The sequence below is a fragment of the Salvia hispanica genome, chromosome 3 (assembly GCF_029641045.1).
Source record: "Salvia hispanica isolate PSC_SH4W2 chromosome 3, Shi_PSC_v1, whole genome shotgun sequence".
Taxonomy (NCBI): Eukaryota; Viridiplantae; Streptophyta; class Magnoliopsida; order Lamiales; family Lamiaceae; genus Salvia; species Salvia hispanica.
In genome coordinates, this window is record NC_142694.1 from 9,082,989 (window position 1) to 9,095,281 (window position 12,293).

The 12,293-nt window shown below is 28.6% G+C and overlaps 1 long non-coding RNA gene across 2 annotated transcripts; it reads left to right on the forward strand.

The window, feature by feature from the left end:
• The first annotated feature begins 4,005 nt into the window (after positions 1-4,005).
• On the forward strand, positions 4,006-7,023 carry LOC148930130 (uncharacterized). 2 transcript variants are annotated; one of them, XR_016136882.1, is made up of 2 exons: positions 4,006-4,634; positions 6,860-7,023. It is a non-coding gene; the product is annotated as an uncharacterized LOC148930130 (long non-coding RNA). The 2 variants fall into 2 exon arrangements; XR_016136883.1 differs by having other exon boundaries at positions 4,006-4,621.
• Positions 7,024-12,293: the final 5,270 nt, after the last annotated feature.

Sequence of the window (12,293 nt, forward strand, 5' to 3'; positions counted from 1 at the left end):
AGATTAGATAATTTATGAGCTTAATTGTATACTGTATTAAATAAGTTGTAAGCAAATACAATAATAATTAGTTACACTATATAAGTTATTAATCCGTGAAAAAAAGAAAACAAAAAACCGAAAGAAATTTAATAACAGGATAAAGGGATTAAAACACTGGTAGCACCTTTATTAATGAATAAAATCTCCATGGTTACAAAGAAGTAAAAGAGAGAAACTCATATTTGGATTAAAACTCAGTTATTTCACTCCACAACATCTTATGCGGAGTTTTATCCATAGCAGAGGATCCATTCCCATGTGTTAAACACACGAGACTATGTTTACAATTTAGTAGCACGTGATAATAAATAAATATGTATGAAATGATTATTTTAAAATATTTAGTAAACTGTTTTGTATAAAAATAACTTAATCAATGGAAAAATATCTTTACTTTGCTTTTTTTTTTTTTCTTTCAACCGTAAAAACACATCCGCAAGTAGTTTTTAAGTTGTACACCATTTACAAAGAGGAGGGATGGGGCTTGAATCCCATTATTTTCTTCGTCCCTCTGTAGCTCACGAGTAGTATTTCTTTTTGGATTATCCAATTATAGCTGAATCATTTCTTATTTTGGCAAAAAGTACTTTACTATCTCTTTGTCTTTCTATCTTTTTCCTTTCTACTTATTCTCCTTTTTACTTAGAGAGGGGTAATTACATGTTTCATACAAAATGTTTTTATCTTTATTTCAATTTAGTACAAAAAGTATTAAGTTTACATATTTCATACAAAAAGTTACATTAGTATTTCAAATTAATACATTCCGTTAAGTCCCTACTAACACCATTACTTCCAATTACATCATACATACAAAAAGTTTCATAATGTTTCAAATTCGTACAAATTTTTTTTAATGAAAAATGAAAAACACATTAAAAAAATCACCACTCTTCACCATCAAATTAGCGAATTGCATTTTATTATCGAAGCTTTCTCATGTAACAATGGAGAATACAACTAAAAAGATATTGAATCTTTTTTGTAAAGATGAAATATGACCTAATTTTATACTGTGTACTATAAAGAATATAATAAAAAAAAATAGAGTATATTGAGAGATAGAATTTTTTTTTAAACCACGATCAATTGCTGAAGTATTGATATTGACTGATACTATTTTTTAAAGTGATTAATTGTATTAAATCTCTAATTATTCTTTTATTATGATGATAAGTTGGACAAATTATAAAGTAACTAGCGGTGTTTAAAATATTTAACGGAATGTATTAATTTAAAACAGTAATGTAACTTTTTGTATGAAATATGCAAACTTAATACTCCCTCCGTCCCAAGGTATTAGACCAACTTTCCTTTTTGGGATGTCCCAACATATTAGACTCATTTCCTTTTTTAGCAAAAAACATCTATCTTATTTTATTCTCCACCTATTTTTTTCTCTCTTCTCTCCCCTACTTTTTCCCTCTCTCATACTTTACTCTCTCCACTTTAACTATTTAAATATTAATTCCTTAAATCATGTGCCCAAAAGAAGTGAGTCTAATACTCCGGGACGGAGGAAATAGTACTTTTTGTACTACTAAATTAAAATGAAGGTAAAATATTTTGGACCGCACATAGAAACGGATGGAGTACTAGTTTTATTTTACTAGCTAAACTTCCTCTATTCCAAAGAACATGCACTGGGACATACTAATGGGGTTCAAACCCAATCCCTCACGTCTATAATTGAGCTTGACAACCAATAGCTTGACAACTCAACTTAATAAAAATGTTGCAACGTCTCTTTCACTCTCCGTACAAAACGTCTCTATCATGTGTAACTCGATACATTTTCTTTACTAACTTCTTTTTTTAGAAAATTAGATAAATTTTCGTTCATTAAATTAGATTAATATACAAGTTATGATTAAATTTATTTGTTATGGAGTAATTAATTACCAATCACCTTATGTAACGTCAAATATGAAGAACTTACATGAAAATAAATTAACTAACAATTATACATCTGAAGAAAATCTGTTCGTTTGGCTTTTCTTCAATTTATGAAATTGGTATTTATAATAGTACGAAGATTCTTAGGAAAGCCAACGCTGTTATTATCTTGTGATTAATTCTATTTATTTTGGATGTTGATTTATTGAAAATCACTAAATTGATCATTCATATCTATTTATTTGAGATGCTAATGTATTCACGAGGAGAAAAAAGAGATTGAATATAAGCTCTGTCAAATGTAGACACGTAGGTAATTGCAGATCTGAGATGTCAATGTTAGGAAAGTAAGAAATGTTAAAATGGCTGAACTCATACAAGTGAAAATGACAAGACTATTTAATACTCTAGTGCTTAAAATTAGACTACATCAAACAGGACGTCCAGGCAAATTTTTCCTTCAAGGACCACAAAATTAAGAACCTGAAAACTCAATTTTCCACGAATATTTTTTTTAGTTCACTCTTAAAACTGTATATAATATGAGAGTTTTATTGATATAATATAAAATGACCATGTCCAATATATCAATTTCATTCTTAAATGTTGATAGATCCACTCTTTTAAATTTTATACAGTCACATGGGAATCGTAATGGCCTGTTAATACTTTGTCGCTTTAGCCAATACGAAATTGCAGTAATGTTCTGAATTAAAATTAAACTCGTTGAAAACAAAATTATTTATTAATTAATACTACTTCCATCAGTAGGAGAGACTTTCGATTACTCACTCATATCTACACTATTATCTCTATGTGTCATGCCCGCATTTTCTAAGAATATAAATAGAAACAGAAAAACAACAAAACTCGATATAATAGAAATAGCTAAAATAAATCAGAGTATTATTTCGACAATCAAAACTCAAAATGAATATTATCTCAACTAGGGATGTCAATCGGGTCAGCCCACCGGGATTTCGGGCCAACCCTATTCGGATTGCGGGTCAATCGGGTGCGGGCTAATCAGGTTGTGATTTTTTCGGGTTATAAAAGTTCAATCCTAACCCTAAAAGTTAGGATTTCGGGCTAGCCCAGCGGGCTAATGGGGTTGCTACCGATAAAATTAAGATGCGATCAATCCAATATATAATGGTGAAAATTAGTTATATTTATAAAATGTAAAATATTTAATTATGATATATTTGAGATATATGCTTAAACATAAACATAAACACGATCATATACTAATATTTGATATTTATGCAAAATAAAACATAAACATCAAGAAATTTTAAAGCATGTTTTAGAAATTTAAATATATTTTTAGTGAATTTGAAGTTTCTAATTTATATATCTATTATTATGCTAATAAAAATTTAATATATAATTTATATATATTTAATATATAAAATTGAAAGTTATTTTTTTAGTAATCTATATCATAAAATATCCAATGAAGTGTCGAATTAGAGTCAAACAAATAGAACGATATAAATTTTTTTAGTAATCTACATTGACATCCCTAATTTCAACAATCCTTGAACTCAAAAGAAATACTGTTTAGCGGAAGTATTCGAGAGTAAAATAATGCTATGTATGAAGACACAATATATTCAAAACATTTTATTTGTCATCTTCTTCACTTTTATGCTCAACATCCACCGCGCTCGTCACAATGTGCAAAACATATGCAGGGTTGAGTACTTGATGCATTCAGCGGACTAATGCCGAAAACATTTTATAAAAGTTATTTATCATGCCATAAACGAGCAACCTCGGGGTTTTTAACTTTGAAAAGGTCTGAGTCACTAAATTATTTCAACGTACCATCCATCAACATCAACACCACCATCATCACCATACCATATCTGAACATACATGACAAGGAATGTGGCCACATTTCAAATCACTAGACCGGCCAACTCGAAAATATTGCGCACGATCTACGATGTGTACACTATTCTGGGTAGGGATTCACTTCCTAGTCAGACCCGAATTCAATTAAAAGTACATGGCAAAATCCGCTTCATATAGACTACTTGTTAGACTATAATTCCCTTTCCCTTCATTTCAAATCCATACTGCCTGAGACTTACAAAATAAATATTCTTATCAAACGAGCTCAAAAATCAGAACTCACCCACTCCATTTCCATGTGCTTAACAATAAATTAGATGCTCCAGCAAGCCATTAAATTAGTCTCATTCCCAGAGGAAAGGAATGCTCGATCAACACATCACCATTCTCTCTCAATTCTCAATTTCTATTTCTTACCACTGCTGCTATCTCTCTTCTAACTCCAAATTGAAACCCCTAAACGCCGATTCTCTCTCTTGCTCACGCCATCTCTAAAGACCTCCATCTCTCTCTCTCTCTCTAAAACTCATCAGTCGACAATCTGATGAGAAATTTGCCATCGTCCTTGATTCTTGCCTGTTATAGCCGCTACCGCCGCTGCTGCCTCTCTTCTCTGTCACAGCGCCACTGCTGCCCTCCTCTTCACGGCGGTGCAGCGCTTCCACTGCCTCGCACCGTCTCTCTTTTCCTCTCTCGGTCGAAGGTAAGGCTGCACTTTCCCCGGTCAGAACGCAGCGCTGCTGCTGTTCGCACCCAACGCCGGCACCGCTGATCCCACCTCGTCACTAGTGTGATATAGAAACGTGGGATCATGGAGCGATATGTATGTAACTGCTGTTGAGATTTTGTCTGAGAAAATAGACAAAATCTGACGTGATTCAAAACTAATTTGGGCTCAAACAATTAAGTGGGTATTATAAATAAAAGAATTAGGCTTTTTAAGAATGAAAAGACTCTAGCCCAAATTCAATAATTAAAACTCCAGCCTATTACATCAAACAACAAAAAGAATTGAAGGCAAAAAAAAATTTGGACGTTCTGTCAAAACAAATTTGAAAGGATTCAAAAGTTAAGGTATCACAGTAGGGGTGGGTCGGAACGGTATATCATACCGAAAACACCATACTATATACCGTATTGAAAACTGCGGTATGACAAAATAAGATACCGCATGATTAGTTTTTTATACTGTTATCATAATGTTATTGTGGTATACCGCACATTTACGATGTACTGAACGGTATATTGTAATATCGTTATGCACAAAAATCTATTTTGTACACAAAATATTTAAAATTAGGATTTTCGGAGATTTTTCAAATTCTATGTTATATATAGTATATAATAATATTTATAATAATATTTTAACATGCCGATTTTTTAGTATGCACCAACGATTCGGTATAGTGATGTGTCGAATCTACGGTATATACTGAATATTCGGTATACCACGGTATATCGCAGTATAGAAAAATTGACATCGTTACCGTACCGATAGATTATTGTACGATAGATTTTGGTACGGTATCATACCATATCAAAAATTGCGGTATACCGAAAAACCAGTATTTTCGGTATTTTTTCGTACGGTAAGTGCGATATATCGGCATTAAGTATTTTTCTCAACTCCTAATTATCTCTTTTATTTTACTCTCTCCACTTTAATTATTTATCATATTTTTCTAAAACGAGTGCTCAAAACGAAACGCATCTACTACAGGTAGACAGAATAAGAACTTTGTACTTTATTAGAAATGAATTGTATCCCTTTCTAAATCATTTATGACACAAAATGAATAGACGCATAATTAATAGAGTAAAAGATAAAACATAAATTTGTATATATGTCCCATAATAAGAGTCATATTTTGTTATTTCCACAATAAAAATCATATTTTACTTTTATCATAAATAGTAAATAGATCTCTCATTCCATTAACCGACTTTACTCTCATTTTATTATAAAATATATATAAGAAAATGGACTTCATATTCCATTAACTTTTTTAACTCACTATTTTTTACGTTTTTTAAATTCCGTACTCAGGTACTAGTAGTTCAGTACTCCGATTACTGAGATTCCCATTTGCCTTACTATTTTATTTTGGTCATACATAATGATTAATAAGGTGTGAAATTCTGAAACCTTAAAATTGATTCATCTGTTGTTGGGCTTTATCTCGTTTAGTAATGGGCTGTTGTTTCTAATATGGGACATAGAGAACATTTGTTTATTATAAATGTGTACGGTAGAGGGATTGGGGGTCTAGCCTATATATTGTAATGTATAATTTTATTTTTTATTTTTTAATTTTAAAAAGATAATTACAACTATTAATTTAGGATTTAAAAATATAATATCAATATAATGTATTAAATATATCAATGTGAAGACCTGACAATGTCAACATAATTTCATGTTAATATTGTACAGGCATTATATTGACATATTATGTAAGGTATATTGACATAAGCTGCTTTACGAAATTTATGAGTATTCACGAAAATTTTATTAAATTTAGGATCTCGTTAGAATTCTTATAAGATTATCTTTAATTTGATATAAGTTGTGCGAAAAAATAATTTAAGTTAAGATAGTTATATGCATTTAAAGTTTTGAGATATTTTTCAAAAGTTAGTTATAACTAATTTGTTGCTAATTGACACACCTCATAATTAATAAAGTTAAATATGTAACATAAAATATATACGTTCTATAACAAGAGTCATATTTTGTCATTTCAATAATAAGAATTATATTTTATTTTTACATTCCACTAACCTACTTCACCCTCATTTTATTATAAAATTTATGTAAAAAAATTGGTCTCATATTCCATTAATTTTTTCAACTCACTATTTTTTACATATTCTTAAATCTCTTACCCACGTCAAATATGATCCTTATTATGGGACCGTGGGACCGAGGTACTATATTAGTAGTAGTTTCTATCATCGATTGTTGAGATTGCCATTTGCCTTACTATTTTATTTTGGTCGTATATAATGATTAATGTGGGGTGAAATTCTGTAACCTTAAAATTGATTCATCTGTTGCTAGGCTTTATCTCCTTTACTGATGGGCTGCTGTCTTGCTGCTGGGCTCGGCCCCTTTATGCCGCCACACTCTTTAGTTGGTTTGTTACTGTTTCAGAATTTCAGCGAATAGAGTATTAAATGTACATGTATATTAATTTCTGATTAATATAAATTATTTAAACAATATTTGAATAGGGAATGAGATTTTAACAGGGCTAATAAATTTTATTCTGTTGCTTTTGCTTATTACTAGTATTAACACTCGTGTTATGCACGCACGGGACGTAAAAGTTTTAAATAATGAAATACAAAATATAATAAATATATAGAAAATAAGAATTCAAAGCAATGTGTAGATTTAAAAAAAAATAGAAATGTACTTATCTTCAGTGCGGATCACCTACTACTTATCTCACACCATCCCCTACTCAACCCCTTACACACATAAGTAATGGGTCCATCATCATGTTTTATGTTTGTGAGGGGTGGAGTAGGGATGTAGGATAAGTAGTAGGTGATCCCATCCGATCTTATCTTGTATCACTCTAAATGAAGAATTTACTACTCTCTAGTGAATGAAACATTTAGAGTGAACTACAAAAATAGTCCCTGGACTATGTGTTTATCTCGCCAATGAACCCTGGACTTTAAAAATATCCCCAGACAACCCTAGATTAAGCGTTTATCTCGAAAATGGTCATTTTTCACTGTTTCGTGACGGAAATACCCTTTTAGGGGGTTTTGGAGGGTTTGGGCAATTTGGTCTTTTTACATTTTAAATCTGATATTATTTCAGTTATGTACTAAATCTGATATTATTTCAAAATTATCATTCTCTTTCCCTTTTGTCATCCTTCACCTTATTTCAATATTAGATTTAATTTTATAAAATTAAATTTTAAATTTTAATTTTTAAATATCAATAATTTTTTTAATTATGAAAATTACTATTAAATAACAAATTAATAGTTTTAATCAATATTTGATAGTGTCTAATATTTAATCAATAAGGTACGACGACACCTTAGATTTAATCAATATTTAATAATTTTAATCATAAATAGATCATATAACACGATTTATTCCGAAATAAATATGCATCTAATGTATAGGAGAATTTGACTAAAAATATTATGAAGTTGACTAAATCGTGTTATATGATCTATTTATGATTAAAACTATTAAATATTAATTAAAACTAAGGTGTCGTCATACCATATTGGTTAAATATTAGACACTATCAAATATTGATTAAAACTATTAATTTTTTATTCAATAGTAATTTTAATAATTAAAAAAATTTATTGATATTTAAAAATTTAATTTTAAAATTTAATTTTATAAAATTAAATCTAATATTGAAATAAAGAAACAAAGTGAAGGATGCCAAAAGGGAAGAAGAATGATAATTTTGAAATAATATCAGATTTAGTACATAATTGAAATAATATCAGATTTAAAATGTAAAAAGATCAAATTGCCCAAACCCCCCAAAAGGGTATTTTCGTCACGAAACAGTGAAAAATGACCATTTTCGAGATAAGCGCTTAGTCCAGGGACTATTTTTGTAGTTCACTCAAACATTTATACTCCCCCCATCCCAAGTTACTTGAGTCGTATACTCGTATTCCATTTTGGGTTGTCCCAAGTTACTTGAGTCGTTTCTCTTTTTGGTTAAAAACAAAACATCTAATCAAACATATTTTATTCTTTCTTTTACTTTACTCTCTCTTCTATTTCTTACTTTATTCTTTCATCTACTTTATTTAACTCATTTAACACAACTTTCTTAACTCTCGTGCCGAAAAGAAACGCCTCAATTAACGTGGGCGGTGAGAGTACAATTTTAATTTATGATCTAAGTGGAGTAAAAACAATAAAATTAATGACAAAAATACGTGTGACTAATGATCAAAGAGTATGAATTAATTAGAATAAGATATGCAAATAAAGAAAATATGTGTGAATAAAGATCAAAGAGTAGAAATCAGATAATTTAAATAAAAAATGTACTTACAATAACAATATATTAGATAAATAAAAAAATATTTTAATTAAGTAAATATAAATTTTAAAAAGTATATTAATTAAAAAAACACTTTAAAATATCTAATACAAGCATAGCAATCACACTTCAATGACATACTCCAACACTGATAAAAATAAGAAAATTATCATTAAAGAGACTTTTAAGAAATTGTGTTAAATGAAAAAATAAAATAGATATGATAGATGAAGAAATTATGCAAGATAAAAAGAGAAAGTAAGTGATAGAAAAAAAATAAGAGAATTATCTAAAATTAATGATGGGACTCTTAATATGTAAAGAATAAACTTTTTTACTATGAGCATAGAATGAAGAGTGAACTACAAAAATGGTTCCTAGACTATGGGTTTATCTTGTCTATAGTTCCTGGACTTTAAAAATATCGCCAGTAGTCCCTGGACTAAGGGTTTATCTCGAAATTGGTCCTTTTGACTTTTTTTTGTACGAAAATATCCTTTGATATTATTTTGGGAGGTTTGGGCAATTTGGTCTTTTTACACTTTTAACATTTTAAATCTGATATTATTTTAGTTATGTACTAACTTTGATATTATTTCAAATTTATCATCCTTTTTCCCTTTTGTCATCCTTCACTTTGTTTCTTTATTTCAATATTAGATTTAATTTTATAAAATTTTAAATATTAATTTTTAAATATCAATAAATTTTTTTAATTATAAAAATTATTAAATAGCAAAAATTAATAATTATAATCAATATTTGATAGTGTATAGTACTATGTAATCAATAAGGTATGACAACGCCTTAGTTTTAATCAATATTATTATTTAATACTCCCTCTGTCACACGTTACTTGAGTCATTTCTTTTTTGCACTCGTTTTGGAAAAATAATAATAAATAGTTAAAATGGAGAGAAAAAAAAGTAAGAGAGAGAATAATGTAGAGAAGAGTCTTAACTATATTATTCTTTTTTTCACTTTATTTTCTCTTCACTTTAATTATTTATTATTATTTTTTCAAAACGAGTGCAAAAAAGAAGTGACTCAAGTAACGTGGGACGGAGGGAGTAGCTTTAATCATAAATAGATTATATAACACAATTTATTCTGAAATAAATATGCATCTAATGTAAGACTAATATAATTTTCGTTTATTAATTTGAAAACAATCAAAATTTACTAGAAAATTTCAACAAAAATACTCCTATATAAAATTTTAAGTAGGATCAAATTTTTAGTCAACTTCATAATATTTAATCACAAGCAATTATAACAACCGAACGGAGGCTAAATAGAATAACTCTTATTTTTCCATCATGATTAATATTATTTTTCTGTACTTCTTCAATTCAATTGAATATTATATTAAATAACAAAAATTAATAGTTTTAATCAATATTTGTAGTGTCCATGAATTAATAGTTTTCATTAAAAAAATTTATTGATATTTAAAAATCTAAATGTTAAATTTAATTTTATAAAATTAAATTTAATATTGAAATAAAAAAAAACAAATTCACTGAAGGATAACAAAATGGAAGAAGAATGATAATTTTGAAATAATATCAAAGTTAGTACATAACTAAAATAATATCAGATTTAAAATGTTAAAAGTGTAAAAAGACCAAATTGCTCAAACCCCCCAAAATAATATCAAAGGGTATTTTCGTACCAAAAAAAGCCAAAAGGACCAATTTTGAGATAAACCCTAAATCCAGGGACTACTGGCGATATTTTTAAAGTCCAAGGACTATGGACGAGATAAACCCATAGTCCAGGGACCATTTTTATAGTTCACTCTAAAATGAAAGATCCAAACTGCATCTTTTTAAATCCAGTAAAAGGGTTTCACAATATTCAGTGTTCTGTCATAAATTGTCTACACAAATGCTGATTCAATTAGTGGTATTACCCTATTTAAAAGTGTTTCAAAATTTCTTCAAGAAGCTAGCATTTTATTGGACCATTATTTGTCTAATTATTTTTGTCTTCAAAAATTAATTAATTAATTATTTTGTCTGAAAATATTTTGGAAACTCAAAATAAAGTAATAAAATAAAAGACGCTCCATCTGTATACTCCATCTTTCCATTTTCCTTTGAAAAAGGGCATCAAAGACTTTTTACCCAACTGACACTTTAGATAGGATAGATTTTATGAGATAGGGATAGTGATAATCTGCAAATTGGAGTACATCTATTTTTCAAACTCCAAATTATGATCTAGACTATTAGATTTTAAGATTTGATATCAACAAAGGATAAATAACGTCAACAAAAAATGTCAACACAACATCAATCGGTTGCCAATGTTGACACTTGTTGACATTTTCTGCTGACATTAAATATTGTGGGTCCCACTATCCACCGACACTACTTTTATTATCCTTCTTTTCCTTTCTCTTACTTTATTAATTGCGCATTAATTCTCATACTATTTCAAATGTTTATATTTTTATGCGATGGAGAGAGTATAAAATTCGTGTAAGTATGCATGGATAAGGAGAAAAGGAGAAAAAATTCCCTACTCATAGAATACCATGGTAACAATCCTATTTGGTATGTCTTTCCAATAAATATTTAATAAATGAAAATATATGTAACACACTTCCAACTAGATATATATACAATGGAAACTCTCTAAATATAACAACATATTATTAATTTATATACTCCCTCCGTCCCGCTTAAGATAACACGTTTTCCTTTTTAGTTTGTCCAACTAAGATGACACATTTCCTTTTTTGGAAACTTTCTCTCTTCAATTAATACAGTCAACCGCTTTTTCTCACTCCTATTAAAATATCTCTCTTTCTTTATCTCTCTACTATAATACTTACACCCACCTTTTCTCTCTCTAATTAAACATTTTGACCAATAACTCCTAAAATCTCGTGTCGGCTAAGGAATATGTCATCTTAGTCGGGACGGAAAGTATTAGTTTTATAACAAAAGTATGAATGAATTAGTGGAATATGAGGTTCACTACCAAAAATGGTAAAAAGTGAAGTGTGTCAAAATTTCAGGGACGGAGGGAGTATCAAAATTTTCTTTTACTTAGATGTAGACAAATAATCACACTACCCACTTCATTACCTTTTTTCTCTTTATATACAACCAATATAAATACATATAAATGTATTATAATTTTAATTTTGTTAACATTGAATATTATAAAATTCAATTACAATATGAATGATTGTATAATGTATAAATTTTTACTAACCATATGACTAACACTAAGATATAGCATATAAGTTAAATTAATTATATAGTAGAATTATATATATAGTTAATTTAATTTACACTAGCATTATTTGTATAGTTAATTTAATTTATAGTATGATTACTTATATTTTCAATTTAATTTATAATATTCAATGAAAACAAAAGTTAAAGTTATAAGTAATTACACTTTATATTTGTCTAGAACTTTTTTGTATATAGAT